General features: G+C 36.7%; 1 long non-coding RNA gene across 2 annotated transcripts; it reads left to right on the top strand.

The window, feature by feature from the left end:
* Positions 1-1,803: 1,803 nt before the first annotated feature.
* LOC128082386 (uncharacterized) lies at positions 1,804-20,701 on the top strand. 2 transcript variants are annotated; one of them, XR_008207654.1, is made up of 4 exons: positions 1,804-1,900; positions 14,043-14,222; positions 18,667-18,835; positions 19,081-20,701. It is a non-coding gene; the product is annotated as an uncharacterized LOC128082386 (long non-coding RNA). The 2 variants fall into 2 exon arrangements; XR_008207652.1 differs by lacking the exon at positions 14,043-14,222 and having other exon boundaries at positions 1,827-1,900.
* The last annotated feature ends 244 nt before the right edge of the window (positions 20,702-20,945 follow it).

Genomic DNA, 20,945 nt, shown 5'->3' on the forward strand with positions numbered 1-20,945 from the left:
AATAGTGAAATGTTTCAAACATTGTTACTAAAGCCTCAAAGGAAAATTTTCTTCATGACTTGGAACAAACATGCCTCTTGCTCCAATCTTTACAGATTCTTTATTAGATTTTTTTCCCCATCTGTGTATGTTTGCAAAATCTCTGGAACTAGTTTTTCTTTTCCAAAACAATGATAAAACAAATCTAAAACTTATCCTTTTCATAGTAGATTCATCCTTTTAGGTCCTTCAGAAAATATATATTTAGCTTATTTTCTTACTTTTATACTCATTATCGAATGGAAGTTAAGGATATAAAGGAGGCCTACAGGAAAGATGGGGAGGATTTCTGTGTCAGGAAGTGTGGTAAAAGAACAAGAGGAAACATCTTCAAACTTAACAAAGTTATGTTTAGAGTAGATATAAGGAAGAAATTCTTGGGGTAAAGAGAGTGGGGAGGTGATGGAACAGATTGCCCAGAGAAGCTGTAGATGACCTATCCCTGGAGGCTTCCAAGGCCAGGTTGGATAGGGCCCTGGGCAGCCTGATCTGGTGAATGGGAACTCTGCCCACGGCAGGGGTTGGGACTGAATGGGTTTAAGGTCCCTTCCAATCCAAGCCATTCTCTGATTCTATGATTCCGTGATTCTATGATATAAATTTCCCATTGAATACCTGCTATCTCCGGATGCCTTATTTCAATCTAGATTTCTAATTGAATATATAAACAGATCCTGGTTACCTAAGGATTATCAGTGATTCACTGATGTTAGAATGTTTCAAGCAGCCTCAGTAGTACGATGTTTCAAAGTAAATACCTGAAATCAAATGAAAGAATGGATTTTTGACCAGCTGTGCATTAATTTTAAAAGGTTGAATCAGACAGGAATCATCATGTCAGTTTGGAAAGTTGTGTTCTTAGATGATACTGTAAAAACAGTATCATCCAAAAATTCCAAGTGCCAAAACTCCACAGTCCCTCAGAATTGCTACCCATTGCAGATGATTTAATCCAGGAATCATTTAATAATAAGAATTATTTAGTGGTAGTTTACACCTGATTTCTTCTGAAAGCAATGAGAGTTACTGCTGTCAGTTGTATACATTGGAGACCTATTTTAATTCTTGTACACTTCATGTGCAAGCACTACAAATACTCTCAATTCCTATCCAGAAAAAAGGCAGTGCAGAACAGAAGGGATTGTACTAGTTTACTTTGCTATCTGCAGTACTTGACAAATCTATTGAGCTTCACCTTTCCCTTAATTAAGATCTTTGCCCTCTATACTATCACTGAAAGAGATTTCCAAAATTCAGTTTCTTTAGTGTTTAGAAGTTTTGTTTCACTTCTAGTTGAAGTTTACTCTTGATCATTTTATAACCATTTGCTTTTGTGTCAGCATTGTTCCTGAGTCTGAATAGTCTTTTTTATTTTTTTTCTCTCCTTTCCATTTACCTTTTGGTATATTTATGCAGAACTTTAATATCCACTCTTAGCCTTCATTTCTCGGGGCATATTACCTTGCTTCATTTTAGCCTTCCATACTAAAATCAGCTCTTCGTTCCCTTGATCCCCATAGAAGTTTTTTTTCCCTGTATCTACTCCAGAATGGATGAATTTTTATTGCCCATGAGAAATTAGAATTGTACACAGTATTAGAAGTGACGTTTCACTGGGGCCTTATAAAGGAGGTTAATACTTAAAAATTTTTATTGTGCCATGTGTATTGGAACAGGCCACAAGCTGAAGGAGTGATTGAGCAGCTGGTGAAGAGGTGTAGCCAGTCCCAGGAGCACAAGTGGAAGCAGTTAACCTTTGTGACCCTAACCTCATTTAAGGGCTGAAAGCCACAAGGGAAGCATCTCTACTTAGAGATGACCTCCTGTGGAGTGTTTGCTGAGCCCTGATCCTCAAAAAGGGGTAAGGGTTTGCTTCTTTATTGCTTTATTTATGACTTCTGCCTTTCTTGGGTGATCCAAAACTGATTTAAAGCAGTAATATCTGCTGTCGCTTGTCCTTGCCCCACATTGTCTACTTCTCTCCAGTTAATGCTCTCTTTTAAAGTAAAAATGTAGTTTCTGATATTGTTTTTTTAAAAATGTGAGTCCCAATGCTAAAATATACATATGCCCTTCTGGTGCAGGGAGAGGGGCAAGAAGAGTTTAACTAGTCTTTTAATAAAAACAGCAGTGTGTTCTTCACTGGTAATTTGCTCCCACAGATGCAAGAATACAATTAATAACAGTAATTTATTCTGCTTACATGGAGAACTCCATCAGTGAAATAAGTATTACAGCTTTTATGTATTTGCAGAATCTACTGTAATAATAGAAGCATCCACAGACCATTTTGCTGACTTCTGAACTAATGGCGGAAAGAGAGCAAGAAGTCTAGAGTTCTCCAAGTTGTAGTGGTATCTGTGTCAGTAAAGGAAGAAAAAAATACATAAATAAATGAATGTTGTCAGCATCTAATGACAGCTCCTAGATCTGTTATGGCCTGAGAGTTAGAGTAAAGGAGGCTGAAGAAATGTATAACTCTTGTTGAAATGAGGGAGTAGGTAATTGCTTTCTGGATTTGTCTGGTGACTTTCTGCGCCTTGTAGAAACTATTTGCTTGATATCTAGTATGAGGACTACTAGCTCCTGGGCATTGTTACTGTGGCATTTATCTTTCATTCCTATGATAAATATTTTCTTTGTATAGGAGAGAGTGGACTGCAATCCAGCTCCCTGGCAGGCTGCCTGCTATCCTGACCTACAGGAAGTAGTCAAATATGTTAGAAAGGTTTAACTCATCTGCCTTTAAATCTGAGCACTTCTCAGAGTAAGACTTCTTCTGTAACAAGGGTTTCCTAAGTAGTCTAACAACACAGTTCCAGTTACCTACAGGACGTGAAGGTAAAGATTTAAAAAACAGCTTTTCCCATCTGAAATAAAACCCTGCAAAGCTCTGTGTTAGGAATGTATGCATAAGTAGCCCATCTCTTACAATATGGCTGTAACCTATATGCCAGATGCTGCCATCCACTTGGAAAAGTCCTGGTTCTCTGTTGACGGAACTCTTTGAGAAATGTTTTAGCCAGTAGCCTGCCAAGCACTGATTTGTTATCAGATGCTGGAAAAAGTCCTGGCATCATTGCTGCTGCCTGTAGCCTTATTGAACTGCATTTTAATAAACCTCAATGCCTTTTGCCTTTTCAAGTTCTGTCTCTTCAGACTTCTTGGGTCCAACTTTCCAGGCAGGTCCTCCATCCCCCTTGTAGCACAGGTGGTAAGCAAAAAAAAAATAATAAATAAATAAAAAAAAAAATCTCTTTTTGTGCTGTCACACCATTATATGCTATCTTCTAGCTGTAGTCAGAAACAAACATATCTGAACTTCTGCTTGCCTCTTGCCTTCTGACTTCAAGTGGGGCTGCTACTTAGGTGATGAATAACTAGTGTAGCTAGTCTTTGTTTTCATAATAAATCTGGTGAATGCTTAACAAAACCCAAAACTCTCATAGCTTTCTTTTCTTTCTATCCTCCAAATGACTGGGTTGAAATTTATAAAGACACTGTAATTGGATATAAGTCAAGACTGCAATCTAAGTCTTTTTGACTTACAAAGTCAAAAACTGTCTTTTTGTTACAAAGACAGTTCTGAGATTACGAAAAAGTTGACAGACTTCTATAGCAATTAATATTTGAATAACTGCTGTCAACATTTCCCTTAGTAATATATCATTTCAAAGGGAATTTAGGGTGTTATATTTATCTCAAAGTAAGCTTGATGGAAGGCTTTTCAAAGTAACTAGAAACTGATAGTTTATCTAAGAATGCCCATGTTTTAGGCTTAACCAGCTGCCTTGCAATGCTTCTTTGCTGAAGTGCTTTACTCTTCTTGATATGAAACTATATTTCAGAAAAAAACAAAACAAAACAACAACAACCAAAACAGTAAAACTGCTCTGAGATAACAGGATACAAGGAGAAGGGGAAGGGAAATGGTGCTGCCAAGCATCAGAAACCAAAGTAAGGTGCTGAAGCTAGCACCTCATCACACTAGGGTCCCCTTATTGTCCATACAGGGCAGAAATGTTATCCTATTTTCTCTTAATGCAGTGATATTGAAGATGATTAGACTCCGCCGTTTGGTGCCTGTAATTTGGTTGGTCTCTTTGTACTCCTACTGGCCAGATATGCCTTCCAGAGATAGGTGGTGTGCCTTCAGTGCAAAGATGCAGAGAGTGTAACCACAATGGGGACCAAGGGTTAATTTGTAATAGATTGCAACAGGAGCAGAGCAGAAGAGTTATGTTAACTAAAGCTGCCATATACATTGTTTAGTAGGCCAGTCGTCTTAAGGGTAAATACAGAAGTGTCACTGTAAGTAACATTAGATGGTTGTTTGTATATGGAAAAGATTCATTAAGAACAAGATACCCAACTGTAAAATCTGTATTTTTTGTTCTATTAATTTTCAGTTTGCTTTATGCATTTATTCATAGGACACGTGAGATGTTAACTTAGAAGTTTCTTCAAGCACTTGTAACTCTTTGGGGTTGAGTTATATTTCTGTTTCTAAACACAGACTTTGGAATTAGATGTGTAGATCCCTTCTCTGTTTGAGATGTGCATGGTGTCTACTCCTCCAACTCCTTCATGCTTTTTTCTGAAGTCACTATGTTTGAACAAAGCATACTGGACTATGCTAGTAGTTTGCATTGATTTTGCTCTGAGATAGATTACCAATGTGAGGTGCAAGGTAACAAGGAAAAATCAAAGAAGCAGCCCATTAACATGGGGGGTGAAGTATAAGCATCCTGATCTTCCACAGATGAATTTCTAGCTTTTGAAATACTTTCAAGGTTTATTCTTCCCAAGTGCACAGACTGACAGGTTGTGTTTCAGATTAGATACAGTCATGCACTTCAAGAGCCATTCTGAAATATTTAACTTTCCATTTTTAAGATTACTGTAGCTCAGGAGTTTGCAAGATAATTAGAAATTTATTGCTGAGCTGGAAGTAGCTAGATAATGTTTCTTAAGGATAGTGGAATTTAAGGTCTTATTAACGAAGCTGAGTCAATGTCACAGAGCTATACATCAGATGGAGAGAAATACTTTATCCTAAGACTCTGATGAGACCACTGTCATCCACAAAATACTTTTTCATTATTTATGGTTATAAAAATAATGTCATAGATTGCCACCAAAGAAATGTGGAGGAAAAAGCAGGTAACATTCTGCAATTCAGAGGTGTCTGACTCTACCATCAACATGTAACCAAGACAGGGAATTCTGTTGGATAAATGATTGTCACAGTGGTTTATATTTTATTTCCTATTTTTTTTAATTGTTGTTCCTTTGTGTTGTAACTTCTGAAAGACTGGCTTCTGCTACTGTTTGTCTGGGTTTGTTCTGCAGTCCCCATGGTGTGCAAGTCACCTGTCTAGCTTAATTTAGTTGAGAGAAAGAAGTGTAAAATAGTTATATCTATACTCTGGCAGCTGTCATGAGAAAGAAAACAAATGTTATTTTTATTAGTAGTCAGCTTGCTCTTCCGGTGCAGTGGTTAACATTTTCTGTTGTGGCTTCTAGCTGCTGTCAGCCCTCCCAGCAGTGATTCAGGATCTCTGAGTCACAGCACAGGATTGGGCTGGGGATTTCTGCTGGCTGGTTCATGCGAGTTGAAGGTTTATATCTGGGTAAAATCCAACCTCATTGAAATATCGGAAATGTAGGATGATGAAGGAAACTTAAGCAGTACTTCCTGAATTAATAATAAAGCAGAAATGTTATATAGACATTGTTTAACACCTTGGCTGAAAGCCTACACCAGACCTAAGCTGCGGTAATGTTTGAAGTAATACATTGTCAAAGCAATATTTTCATCTAATTCATAAACAAACAAACAAAAATCTTGTAAAAATGCTGCAATTTAGTATAATGAATCTAGATGGTGAAGACAGCGTTTAAAAAAAAAAATAAAAATCTTATTGTCTCTGAGTTACAGCTGGAATGATGTGGAGATGAAGAATTAATCTTTATGGCTTGGTAAATATCCAGGGGGAGTATATCAAGGGGGTCTTGTCTACTTGTATTCAAGGCAGGCAGACTGCCAGATTGTATGGTGTATTCTCTGCTCATAAAGACACAGATTTTTTTTTTTTAGCAGTTTTGAAGAAAATTGAGGTAAATGTTTCCTACTTAAATCTTATGTGAATGAGAAATACAGGCTTCTACAAGTACTAGGATGTCATGGTATGCAATATCAGAAGAAAATAAATTCTAAAAGAACCTGGAGAACTAGGGCCCACAGAATCTTTTCAAATGGAATCAATGCTTAAGAAAACCAATAGATCTGGTAGTAGAAAGAGTCTGAAGAATATGTACAAGTTTGGATTCTTGTGCCTATATACTTAGAAAGAATCAGGAATACTTTCCTTTTAGCTTACAGAATCACAGAATCATAGGGGTTGGAAGGGACCTCCAGATCGTTGAGTCCAACCCCCCTGCCAAAGCAGGTTTCCTACACCAGGTAGCACAAGTATGTGACCAGGTGGGTTTTGAATATCTCCAGAGAAGGAGACTCCACCACCTCCCTGGGCAGCCTGTTCCAGTGCTCCGTCACATCACTGTAAAGAAGTTCTTGTGCATGTTTGTGCAGAACTTCCTATGCTGCAGTTTCCAGCCGTTTCCCCTTGTCCTGTCTCCACTCACTGCTGAAAAGAGTCTGGCCTTGCCACTTTGCCCCCCACACCTCAGATACTTATAGACCTGGATCAGATCCCCTCTCAGTCTTCTTTTTTCAGGGATAACAGACCCAGTTCACTCAGCCTTTCCTCATAGGAGAGATGCTCCAGGTCCTTCACCATCTTTGTGGTTCTCCGCTGGACTCTTTCCAAGAGATCCCTGTCTTTTTTTTTTTGTCCCAGAACTGAACGCAGTACTCCAGATGAAGCCTTACCAGGGCAGAGTAGAGGGGGAGGATCACCTCCCTCGACCTGCTGGCCATGCTCTTTTTAATGCACCCCAGGATGCCATTGGCCTTTTTGGCCACAAGGGCACACTGCTGGCTCATGGCCAACCTGTTGTCCACCAGGACACCCAGGTCCCTCTCTGCAGAGCTCCTCTCCAGCAGCTCATCCCCCAGCCTGTATCGGTGCATGCAATTATTCCTCCCTTAATGCAAGACTCTACACTTGCTTTTGTTAAACCTCATCTTGCTTCTTTACTGCCCAGCTCTCCAGCCTGTCCAAGTCTCGCTGAATGGCAGCACGGCCTTCAGGCGTGTCAGCCAATCCTCCCAACTTCATATCATCAGCAAACTTGCTGAGGGTGGCCACTATCCCCTCATCAAGGTCACTGATGAAGATGTTGAGCAAAACTGGACCCATCACCTACCCCGAGGAACATTGCTAGTTGTAGGTCTCCAACCGGACTCTGCACTGACAGCAACGGCCCTTAGTGACTTATAGCTGATATTCTGCATGAGGGATCGTTGGAAATATGCAGTTTCAAGCCGTTGTCCAGATACGTGTTAGTAACATCATTGTAGTCCTGAAATGAGTCCTAGAATTCCTTGACCTTGTTTTTCAAGTTAACCTGATTTAAGTCGTTTAAAAGGGAAATGAATAATGTACTTACTGGAATGTGACTAGAACATGTTATTTCCAGTGAATTATTTTTATCATAGTTTTGTCATCTATTTGTTTCTTTCTTTCTCTCTTTAAAAAGCAAAGCACAGAGAAGAAATATTTATATTTTTTCTTACTGAACTCACATTTTGAAGGCTTTCAGATAGCAGTCGAGAACAGATGAAAACAGATCAAAGCACTGTAAGAAAACCTGTGAGGTATTTGTGTGCAGCTTTTAGTAATGCCATTGTAGAAATCTAATTAATGTGCTCACCACCAAAAAAAAAAAAAGTTAAATAGTTGGATATTATTTTATAGACTATTGGGGGTCTCATTACTAAACTAGTACTGTAGGTCTTCTCCTAATATTTAACTAGATAACCTTCTACCCATAAATACCAATCTAAAAATGTTTTCAAGTCTCTTGCCTGATCAGATTAAAATGTCCATGCTGACTGAATTTGAGGCCAAGAGCTTCAGCAGTTCAATGAGAAAAGAATAAATAACATGCCTTTAATTATACAGACCTGGAAGTGTTTTACTGTCATCATTAACAGTTACTTAAATGTTGCTTGAGAAATTATTTTTGTAAAATAAAGAACAAACTCCGATGCATCTCTTAGATTTTTTTTTTTTTTTTTTTAATGATGTTTTGGAAATACATGCAGTATCACAAAAGATCTTCATGACCTCTAATTCTATTACTGTAACATTTTGACTGTCTTGCTGCTAATTCCTCTGCATTGTCTGCACGTGATGACTGTACCCTAATCTTACTAACATTTAGATTTTTCTTCTTGTGATTTACCCCATTTCACTAAGGAACTAAGTCTGTTTATTCTAACTATATCTTTATTATCCTTGTCTGAGATGACTTTATGATTATGAGCTCCCCTGGTATCTGCTGGAAGATCTTTGTTACTTGCATTCTGTTGCATTGTTTTAAGTCATAAAGTTCTACATCATGCAGATGAATGTATTGCTATGTAAACAGTATACAGATTTGTTTCTTTTCCTCACTAGATTTTAATTTGACATTTATTTAGAGGATGATTCAGTGAAACAGACCTGGGTGTTGTAGGGGGAGGAAATAAATGTCTTAAAATTCTAAAGTAGCTGATATAATGCTGATCCACATTTTATCTGCATCAGAAAAGGATCCGTTTCCTTTATTATTTACTGTGAGCTGGTAGGAAGATGTATTTGACCGATATCTTAACATTCAATATGCTGTTGCTAAGCTTGGAATTTATACTTCAAAGTTTTATAATGTCCTTGCTATTATTATGGATGATTTATGGAGCATTCTGTTAAAGTAAAAATTGATTGCATAAGGAAGTCCTTTCAGAACAAAAGAAAATGATCAGACTTTAAGAATAAATTGAGATGATAATACAGAAATATTTATAGCAAATAAAGTCAAATTTTGTTTGTGTACAAAGTGTGTTTATGCCTAAGATACACTTAATTATAAATATGATAATATTTTAGAACATATTTATTTTTACATGCATCTCCTGGTGGCACTGTATTTTAGAGGTGAAGTTAGTATGTATCATCTAACTTTGCTGTAGTCATCTTTATAAAGAATCAGGAAGGTAAACCACTAAGTAGCTAAAACATCAAGAAAGGATATAATGTCAATTATAGAGATACTTGTTACACTTGTCAATTACAAGAGAGCTTTCTGGAAACTTCAAGCAAACAAATTAATCGCTTTCAGTAAATAGAATATGAAAATAGGAGAATGTTGAATTTCAATTTTAAATCTGCTTCGGAAGATTAAAATAGCTGTGGGTATGACTGTGGGCTGTGCTTGAAGCTTGAATAATTTGCACATAGTGATGCTATAAGAATAGGAATGAGAGACAAAAAACCCCTTTGTCTTGCATCATGGAAATTCCAAAGCAGAATATTGAAATAACTAGGCGAATATCACAGGAATAGAGGTAAATATACTCTGGACTATACACTTCTGGAAACATGTGTGACTCCTCCAAAAAAGTAGCTGAGGTGAGATCTTGTCAGTGTGTTGGATCTTGAAAACCTCTGAGAGATTGTGACAATTAAATAATGGATGCTATTAAGTGTCATGATTTTTTATTTTTTCAAATTCATTATAAACAGCATGTAGTCAATAATAAGAACTGTATTCTGGAATAGCTATTTTAGGGCTTCTTGTTATGTCTAGTAAATAAATAAATGTGAAGTGTAAACTACTTATCTCACAGGACAAAGATTGAATGTCTCTATTGTTACAACTTCAGTATCCTGCCCTGCAAAACACCTAGATCAAAAAGCCTATCTTTCCTTTTATTCAAAAGTATTCTCCTTTTGAGGCCCTTCCCTTCACCACCTTGATATTCATCTCCCAATTAATTATTTATATTTGCTGTTTTGATACTTTGGTGTATGAAGGAACTTTACAAATTTTGTTGCATAGATAGCATTTCTGAAAGTGTAAATCCATTCTGAAATTCAGATATTATTCTGTGATACTTGTCTATCACATAATTACAGAATGGCTGACACTGGAAGGGACCTCTGGTGGCCATCTGTTTCAGCTCTCTGCTAAAGCAGGACTGGTTATGCCATTTTGCTAAGGACCACATCCAGATGTCTCTTTAAAGATCTCCAAGGAGGAGACCGGATGGATTGGGTTCTTTCCAGTATATTCCAATGTATACTGGGTGGCCCAGAGCTGGAGCCAGCACTCCATGTTGTAGCTTAACCAGTGTCAATCCTTCCATGTATTATGTAAATTTGTTTCAGATGAGTCCCCTGAATACTTGCTCAGGAACAGAAAGAGCACTGTATGCAAATTTGCAGGACCTATTGTACCTATATGAGGCTGAATGTGAGTTTCTTGGATCTCACTGTTAGTGATGGCAAGATGTGTATTGACCATTATGAGCTGCAGTCAAAATGTCAGTCCATGGAGTGGCAAGATCTGAATTCTGCTTTGAAGAGAAGCTTCAAGATACTGGTCTCAGTGCATAAAATGTTTTTTGGGATATGAAGCAGTTAACACTTCTCAGTTTTCTGGAACCCGGACCAACCATCAATTCTGTGACACTATCCTGTGACACTGACTAAACTGGAGGCTAGAACTTCTGGAGTCAGGCTGGAGAAGATTACAAACTTTTACTTACAACACCATAATGCCGGGTCCCATATCAGTTTGAAGAGCATAGAACACACTGTCAAACTTGGCTGCACTGTCCTTGCACACTCACTGTAAGAGTAGAGATTTAGCTGACTTCTGTCTGTTCAGGCCAGTAAAAGATAGACTGCACAGGCAATGTTTTCCTAACAACTATGCTGTCATAGCAGCTGTGAAACTGGGTTACCTCTGCTGGTGCAGATTTTTGAGTGTGGCATACAGGTTCTTGATCTGCAAGTTCTGGTAAAAACGTATGGCTAATGATGATCACTGTGTTGAAAAACAGTATTTTGTAGCTGAGAATTTGTTCTATCAGATAGGTATAATGAGCACAATAAAACGGTTGCAGTTTCCATTTAATTAAATAGGAGGCATTACTTTTGGAGCATCTTATATGAGGGAACATAGCCTCAGGATGAGATATGCAATCCTGTTAACTCTGTTCTGCAATTTTAAGGCATTAGGTAGCATACAGTTTCCATTTATATATATAGAATAATTAAGGCTGGTAAAGACCACTATGATCATCTAGTCTACTTGTGCTTAAAGCTGTGGACCAACTGGAGAGAATCTGGTGGGAATAATGAGAGCAACTGAACATTATCTTGGGGGAAGGTCTGTTACGTAACTTGAAAAGGGCTAAGAAGGCAAAGCTCCCAAATGCAGATGTATTAGATGAAAAAAAATTCCTTTCTGTGTTGGTGATCTATTGTAATAGTAATGGGCTTACATTGTAGCACTGGAAAATTCAAGTTTCTCTAACGTAATTGAATTATATTGCTTTTGGAGCTGTGTGGTCTTGAGCATATGAATGGTCTATAAAACAAAAATATGTCAGAGTTGATGTAAGTATTTTGTGCAGGGAGCTAAACAGATGTCATCTTGAGTGCTATTCTGATACTATGGATTTCTGAAAGACACCCTTTTATTTAAACAAAACTGGAATACTGAATTATAAATATACACAAAAACTGTATGTATGACAGACTGAAGAGAAATCATTCTGCGTTCCTCACTCTTTTTTTACTTGTGATTTGATTTTAAAAGAATGATTTGGCTACTGCTATTGCAGATTTCCAGCAAGGGCTAGAAAATAGCGGTTGGGCCAAAGCAGACAAATCTGGAATTAAATGTCTCTCTCACAGGATGTTTACTTGAAACTTTGAGATTATTGTTTCCCATTTGCACACAATGAGCTGCTCTGGTGGCATCACTTGTGTAAGAAAGTTTCTGTAATGTTAAAATTGGGAAGAGTCACTGGAAAGTATGACAGAATTATTTTGCTCTTGGGGAAAGTATGAAATTAAGAGTTGAGTATTTTGGAAACTTGTTTCCTCTGCTGTGCCATAGAAATATTTTATACTTATTACACCATTTAGATGTTATCTTAGACTAGTAACAACATAGAGTTGATCAGACTCAGTCCTAAAGTGTTTTATTCAGTCTCCTTTCTCAGTAAGCTCTTAAAATGGACCAGATGCTGTAGCTGTAGTGAATTTTGGATTATCTCTGAGTACAAATAGATTGAAAAGTATTCTGGTATGCCATAATATACAGAAATTCTTGTTTATAATGTCTGTTTGACTTGGAACTTTTTCCTACATTCTATGAAGGTGGGTTTTTTTTCCTCCCTTTTTCTAATACTTATGCTTCATAAGTAGTTAGTGACTTATTCAAATTAAGCATCCATCTGTAGATTTTTTTTTTCCTGTTATTCGAGGAAATTGTATTAGTGGTGATATCAACCTGAGTAGACACTGACCTTGTGACTTTGCTTTGTAAATGTTGGCATATAAATAAGAGAAACAAAAAGGGCACAAACCTAATCTGGTAACAAGAAGAAATACGTTTTTGTTTTGTTTTCTGATAGTGTCTTAGAAGGAGGAATAATGGGAAGAGTGCTCTCCTAATTTAGTAGTTTTAGGACTTAGAACATTTTTTTTATTCTCTTTCATTAGCATCTTGACTCTTTCCTTCCAGAAAACTTTACTGTACTCTGGATTGCTGTCTCTGGAAAACACATTTCAGAGTAGTTGTAATTTGAAATTAAAGAAAAATTCAGAATTTTAAATGTGGCAAGAGGGTAGTGATAAAAGTATGCCAAAAAAGCAGCATGCTTCTACTGTAGCAGCCACTCTGAACAATGAACTACTAAAAAAGCATCGCACCTGCAGTAAGCAGTTACTGTTTTTTTTTGTGTTTAGGAAGACGGTCATTCATTTTGCTTTAAGAGCTTGCATACCTATATGTCCTCTCTGCATTTTAGTTGAAGGTGTATTGAAGCTAGTATAGGATAACTCATAGTGCTGTTCGTTATTAGTCCGTGTTTTTTAGGTGTTTTTTAGGTGTCTGAGAACATTAAGCTTCATATCCTTTCCAGAAGCAAAGGTACGTTCCAACAGTTCAGATCACTTGGGCTATTTTTGCATGAAGAATGTGCTGAAGATTATTTCATCCTGAATTTTTATTTATTTATTTATTTTTGTGATCTGGAAACACAGAGAAAGAACTGCAAGAACAACCAGGTTTTTTGTTTGTTTGTTTGTTTTTTCCAGTAATATCTTTGTGTAATGTGAAGTTTTGATTTTAAACTTGAAAATCAAATAACATTTGAACATTAGACCATAGGTCATCTTAAAAGTTGAGTTTGAAGGACACATCTGAATGTTGTATTAATTGTTATTTAATCTAACTTAGTCTTTTCTGAATATAAAAAGGATAGGCCCAATTCAGACATGTAAAAAAACAAGTGTCAATTGTTTATGGGCTGGTTGAACCTGGTTCCATGACTAACGGGGTGAGGGACTCATGGACATGTACACTGGTATGCTTTTAACCTATGCGATTGCTTCCTGCTGAGGGATGTTACCGTGTAGCTGAAGCAACATGGCCTGGAGAGGCTGATGGCTGCTCACTACAGCTGGCAGGTGTACTTTACCAATGCTTTGGAGGAGAAATGTGATCTTTTGGAATTTCAGAGGGTGGAGATAACATGGCAGAAATAATAACAACTTCAGCCAGGTTATGAGGTAGAGTAAGATTAACCTGAAGCCTTGCAGTTTGCTTAAGTGCTTGAGAATGTCTTGAGTCTGTGCAAGTTATTTGTGGAGTCTACTAGAAGTAGCAGTAGTTGCTATCCGTTTTGAAAAGATCTATGGAAGTATGAAAGTGTTTTACTGAAGAAAGGATGAGTTTCAGAACTCAATCAGAAGCCTTGTAGTTGCTGTGACGCCGTTTCCTTTCTCCTTCTGCTTTCTCCTTCCTCTTCCTTTCAGTTCATTCAGGCATGATTTAGGGTTATAGACAGAAGAGCAATGGAAGAAAAAAGAAAAAATGTAGAGGGAAAGAGAATGAGGAACAGAGAATGTGGAAAAATTCCAGGACTGAGAAAGAGGCAAACAGAAGAAAAGAAGTAGAGACAGAAAAGGAAACTGGCCTTAGCTATTACTGAACAGGTAATACCTGTAAAAATATGTGATCATTTTGAATTATTTCTTAAATTTTCTTTAGTTTCAAGATTCAAGTCAATTGTTAATTATTTGTATTCTATACTTAAATGATTCCTCTTATGTAGTGCCCTTGAATAACAGAAATAGTGATGTAACTTTAGAATGGAGATAAATAGATCTGAATAGTTTAATTGCTTGAAATTGTTGTTAGATTTGTTTTGAATGTGAAAATATTTCCATGTATTGGTGCCCCCTTTTTGCCTAGTGGATTTGGTTCCTTCTCTGCATGACAATTTTAAAATGTCATCATACATGACTGAAGGGATAGGTTTATTTACGGGATATGAAGTGAAACTGAATCAAAAATATATATATTCATTCCTGTGAAGTCAGATCCTACAATAAATGTACAGTGTATACCTCATTTATCAGTTCATATTCACCATTAAAGTTGCTGCTCCAAACAGAATTCTAAACACTATCTTGTAGTGTATGCATGGGTGAGCTGCTCTCTCTGTATTGTCTGTTGACTCTGCTTTGCTTTGTGATGTGCTGCATGTTAAGGGACATGAAAGGGAGTGCACAACATTGCTAAATCCACTAATTTATAACATCATTCTTTTATGGCTCAGTGGAAAATTTACGTGTCTTGTAAAAAGGCAGAACATATTCAACAGGAAATACTGGAAATTCTCCTTTATCCATGTTTGATGAGGGATTAAGCTCTTTCTGATAAGGGAAGAAATATAAATTGGGTTTTCAGCAGAGCAAGACGAATACTGAAGTTGTCCGTTATCAACTGATACGTTCTTGTGAGCAGTGCCCACATCCTTTCGTTTATGTTGCTTTCTTTTGCTATGGATACCTCAAGTGGTAAATAAGTTCAACCACGCACTTTCTCTGCCCACTACCCATTTGTGACAAGAAAATTTAAAAAAAAAAAAAAATGTATTTTCTGAGTCATAATCTTGACTAAGTGCTTTTTCTTGATGATTTGGTTATTATATATGCGTTGTTATTTTTGCTTGGGGAAAAGTTATGAATGCCCTAAAGCTCCTATCTACTGGTTTTCTGTAGTGCATAAACATGCACAAGAATGCTATAAATAGGGAAGCTAATTTGTGAGGAAGTGGAAATTGAATTTAAGTGTTGTTGAAGCAAATAGAGGGCAAGCAAGCTAGAAGTTGTGAATAAAATGAGATAAAAGGAGGGAGCTGGCAAAAATCTTTATTTATTTATTCAAATTGCAGTTCAGTTATTTTCTACAGTAAGTAGACCTTAAGATGGAGATTACAGTTGTTTTTTCCCTTCTGTACTTTTCTGTTTTTTTTCTTCTGCTTCTTTTCCTTCTCATCTCTTTATTTTGCTTATACTGTTTTATCTCCTTGTAGCCTGAGAGACTTTCATATAATTCTATTTATCTGTTGTGAAATGTATTTGTGTGCTTATTTAAAAAGTCAATTCCTTCTAACTACAGTAGTATAGTAATAATCATCTTTAGCTGGATTTTAAAGTATTCATATAATCTTGTGATTTTTTTTTTTTTAACCCAGCCTTTGTAGCCAGATTATAGCAGAATTCCTGCTAATGTCTTTGTATTTGCTGTTGAACTTATTTCAGTTCAGCTGTACTTTGTTTACCCCTGTAATTGCAGTCTTTCTCTAATAACAGCATTATTTTGCAGTTTTTTCCTTGTGATAGTCTTATTCTTCTCTTGAATTTCTGAAATATTAGTGATTACTGTTTGTCTGAAGAAATTTGTGCAGGATATCACGTTGTTATAGTTGTCACAAAGGATTGCTAAAGGTTAAATCCATTTGTGTTGTTGGTATTTTATGTGTTCTAAACTATAGACTTAAATTCAACTTCTGCTAGCTTGAGAGTACGTCTGTGTCATACTTGTTTAAAGCTACCTATAGCATTCGAAGGATAAGTAACTGAAGCCTTTCACTTAATTTTTGCTGTGACTTACTTTGGCCAAGTTAGCGAGTATGACTGAATACTGTCTTCTGTCTTTTCCCTATCTGCTGAGATGATTATCTAACATCAGTTTTGTTCATGGAGATATTTGCAGAGACAGTGCTTTGTAGTGATGTCATGAAAATGACTGAATGAGAATCTGTAGTCTGCTTCAGTGTAGGTAGGAGTTGCCTTGGGAGCTCTCACTTCTTCCTGTTAGGTGCTTACCTCTTTAAGTCACAGTGCAGAACTCTAGTGTTCATGTCATTGGAGACCTGAAATGCATCTAATGCAGAAACATGAAAAATAGACCACATGAATGTCCTAAATGAATTTGAAAAGTACTACACTCAGTATTATCAGTAGAATTTTCATTTAAAGACTGGTCACCATTAAACTTAATCATTGTGGATTAGGTACTGCTACCAGATTTTCTCATGTCTTTTTGTATGGAGCATGACAACCTACATTACTACAAGAGTATCTTAATCTCAATTTTGATTAGTGCAAAAGTGCATATTGTTTTGCTACACTGAGCAAAAGCAGTATTTGAGTTTCTTCTTTCTTCATGAAATTGAGAAAATAACAAGTTATGGATTCTGTAGTTGCATACACTGTGCAACACAATACAGGTAGTATTGCTGTGGAAAGAAAATCTTAACCTTTTGTCTTTTGCGATACTTAATATCTTAGCTTTAGTATTCTATTTTCTTTTTTAATTTATCTCCTCAATGCCTTTCGTTGTTCTCGCTTGTCATGCCAAGTTCTGAAAACCATGCAAATCATGGCCCATACCTTTTAATTGTCCTGGAAGACACCCAGCACACTTTTGGGAACTGTAAAAATAGTACATTTAAATTTGACACCGAACATGGATTGTGATTAACATCAGCAGCAGATCCATCATCTGTATCATCCAAAGTCTGTTTGATTTTATAGGTAGCTGCTTTTCATTCCACATCATAGAATTCTGCTATTCTGTGCTATTTGTATTACACAGACTTTTCACTACCTTGGTTATCTCAGGGAATGAGTGTACGGCACTAAGGGAATGATCTAGCATCTGTTATGCTTCATCCTTTCTTCCACTACTTCCTTGTGGAGTGAATAGCACGTGTGTGAGATATAAGACATAGAACCTGCGAGTAAGCTTTATATTTTATAATTATATGCCTATTTTTTATATATTCATTTATATATATTAGTTATATAGACATCCTCCTCAGAAGTCCATAGCATTAAGGGAAATATAGGCTGAAAATGTCTAAAAGCAAAATAAGCTGAAACTTTCACAGGTCGTCAAGGTTTTGTTCTATTATATGTCTCTTCTCTACATATGACTGTATTTTTCCATTTTGAAACATGAAATTCAAGCTGTTTTATCTCCTAAAATATACTTAAGTACGAGGGCTATGCATGATTCAGAACTCTGAAAATTTCAGCTGTTTGAAGGTTATCCTTGCCTTCCATTTTTGTATTATCACATCAGTTGGTTTGAATGGAGACAACACTGACATAACTGTTTGGACAGGGTCTCCAGAGTTATCATCCCTCACTGTTCTGAAGTTTATGCAGTTCTTAGCTGATTGAGAATTCAAATCTTGGTGACAGTGCAGCAAAATAGTTCTGCTGCAGTGCTGGTGAGGGAACGTAGTGGAAACATTCAAGTTATCTTATGCCCACATTCCTCTGCTTTTTGGAATGCCTACCTCTTCTGTGTGAATAGGAAAAATAAATAGTTCATGTCCAGCAGGAGTTGATTTTCTGCATTCTATTTTGGGTTCTTAAATAATCTAAATTCTGCTCCAGGAAAGGCCTCTATTGATAGAAATATTTACATTATCTGCTGTTGGATATCTCTGAGAGGGTATTACTCTACTAGCCTCTAGTTCTAGACTAGCAGCTAGTGTAGGAAGAGCTGATGTGGCACAGTCAGCAATGAAAATGAACTTAACATTTTGTATTTACAGTTGTCAGTGGGACATCCTCTACACCATTCTGATTTCCTTTTGCAGGTGTTTTTTCTCCTTGAAGCATGCCCAGTGATCAAGGTGCTATTTATTACTCTCACAGCGCTAGATAGAACCACCACAGCAGCAATGGAAGGTCTAGAATTCAAAAATGAGAAGAGTGACAGGTAGATAAGGATAGAAGGGAAATCATACGTAGTAACAAATGCACAAAGTACTTGGAACAGGTACTGCATCGCAACAGTCTCTCATGGATAAACAAATTTTTACCAAAGTTCGAGCAGTGGTTTCACATGCAAACTCTGAGATGCTGTTTTAATTTATCTAACAAGATGTAAGAGGGCAACTAGTAACAGTCTGATTACGTAAAGTATTTCAATAATGAGGGAGGGCTGCTGTGAAAATAATACCTCCTGTTTCATTATGTTGGCCCATGATATTAGAGGTGGATGTTGGTAGTATGACAGTAGAGGCTGTACCTTCCCACCAGTATTCCATTACATTTTGTTGCTGTATGACAGATGGCAGCAGAGGGGCAGTCTGGCAAAATGGCATCTGACATGGAAGTATGTATGAAGCAAATGTGTGGAACTGAATTCCTCCATGAAGCAAAAATGGTGCCCATTGTTGTTCATCAATGCTTGCTGAACATTTTTGGAGGCCAAACAGAGAATATGAGCACGGTGAGAGGTAGGTGGTGTATCTCAGGAATGGCGACAATGAGTTACCTCCACTGGTGCAGAATCTTACAAGCATAGCAGGCAGGCTCTTGCTCATTGCTGGTGGAAAATGCACAGCTAATGGTGGTGTCTATTTTGGAAAATAGCATTTTGTATTTTAAAATTTGCTCTATCAAATAGTGTTATTTTGCTGTTTTTTGTAGTTTTTAAATGACATTTTATGTTTTTTTTTTTTTTTTTTTTTTTTTTTTATAGGTTTATGCAGTCTGAGACAGTGCTACAAATAGCTACTGTGAGATTCTGCAGTATATACATTGGATGATACATTTTACCCTGGTAAATCATTGGTTCTTACAATAGGCAGCAATTTTCTGCAGTGGAGATTAAGGATTAAGCCATGTCATTGCTCTTCTGAAAATCAGACTGGGTTATCAGTGCCAATTGCTGAATCAAACCAACTAGCCAAGTATTAGCAAACTATCCTTGGAAGTTATTTATTATGCTATCACTTTGTCAAGCCTGACAGATAAGCAATTTATTTAGCAATGGGTATGATGGCAAATTCTATTTAATTTCTTTCCTGTGCTATGCAAACCTCTTACAACTTAAATTCTCTGATGATGTTCTCTAAAATGTGCAAAAGTAGCACAGACTCTTGGTTAAATTCCACTGGTCTAGGGACAAAAAGAACCTGTTTCTTTTCCCCGTAGCATATTTCCCCCTTTACTTATGCACGGCTTTTTCTTTTACTGCAACCTTCAGGATATTGAATGTATTGCTACCATCTTGGCATTTCTTCTTTCAAATGGTGTAGGTTGTTTTTTATTTCTGGTTATTTCATGTGAATCATTTTGTAAGGTTACTGAATGTATATTTTTATCTCCCAGATTTATAGTCTGGTGAATTTTGTACACCTTTGAAGCCCACCCAGAAAGCTGATTAAATTACTTTGACTTCTTTAGTATGTGATATTTCAATAATGGTATTGATTGGTATGTGGTATGTCATTTAGCTGCTGTAATTGTCTTTAAAAAGTATTTGAGTAAAATGCGAAATAGAAGAAAGTCAGTGTTCCTTGCTGTAACATTGTTTACCTACAAAATAACACAGGCTGCATTGCTAGATGTTTATTGTTTATTTAATAAACATCTGCCTTAAGTTATTTTAAAGCCATCTCTAGGGCTTCTATTATTAGTTTGCTGAACTTAATCTCATTCTTTTGAAATTTATGACAATTGTACTAGATGATCTTTGAAAGTTTCTTCCAGCTAGACTATTATTCTGTTGTGTTGTATCATATTGCATCACATCCTATTCTATTCTAACTTTGTCTCTCTGGTGGCCATATTGAAATAATTCTTTCCAAACAAGTTTGGTTTTTTGCATTGTGAAATTTGCTGTTGGCATTTTCCAGCAGGATTTGCTGACCTATATATCATGCAATAATGTATCTTTGTATGTGGTGGATACACTAGATTTTCATACTTTCTCCCTTGCTTGTTGTTTTGAGAGGACTTTAGAGGATCAGGGAAAGAGGCTGAATCTTCTTCCACTGTTGTATCAGCAAGTTGGATTAGAACAATAAACCTGCTTTATTTGTAGAGCGCTTTCTAGAATAGATTCAGTAAAACTGATGCAACAGTGTGCTGTGATTAAAAGACCAAAGGGAAATAACTAAGCTGTTTTGCATCAGTTGCATTGTCTTTTAGCTCTCTAGAGAGTTTTAGGGCCTTCTCTCTTCTTCCTTCCTCCTCCCTCTCCTGCCAACCCTCAAGATATGTCTGTAAATGAACGTTTAGATTGTTGAATTCATTATGATAAAAAGGCTGTTTCTTTCTTCTTGTTTAGCTGTTATTAACTGAAAATAAACACTCCGTATCAGTTGATTAAGAGGAGAAAATTGGTAAAAGACAATCCTTTTGTTTGCTGTTAAATATTTGTTGGTCTCCATTAAGATGCTAGCTAACATTGCTCTTTATTGGCAAACGGGAATTCAGACTTAAAGACCCAGCTCCTCAAACGTATTATGTATAAGGTTAACATATCTTTGTTTTTGTTGTTGTTTTTCTTTCCATAGGGAACTGGAATCCAAACAAATGGATGGTTCCAAACAAATTTGG

Source organism: Tympanuchus pallidicinctus, unplaced genomic scaffold (genome assembly GCF_026119805.1).
Source record: "Tympanuchus pallidicinctus isolate F22 unplaced genomic scaffold, pur_lepc_1.0 scaffold1, whole genome shotgun sequence".
Taxonomy (NCBI): Eukaryota; Metazoa; Chordata; class Aves; order Galliformes; family Phasianidae; genus Tympanuchus; species Tympanuchus pallidicinctus.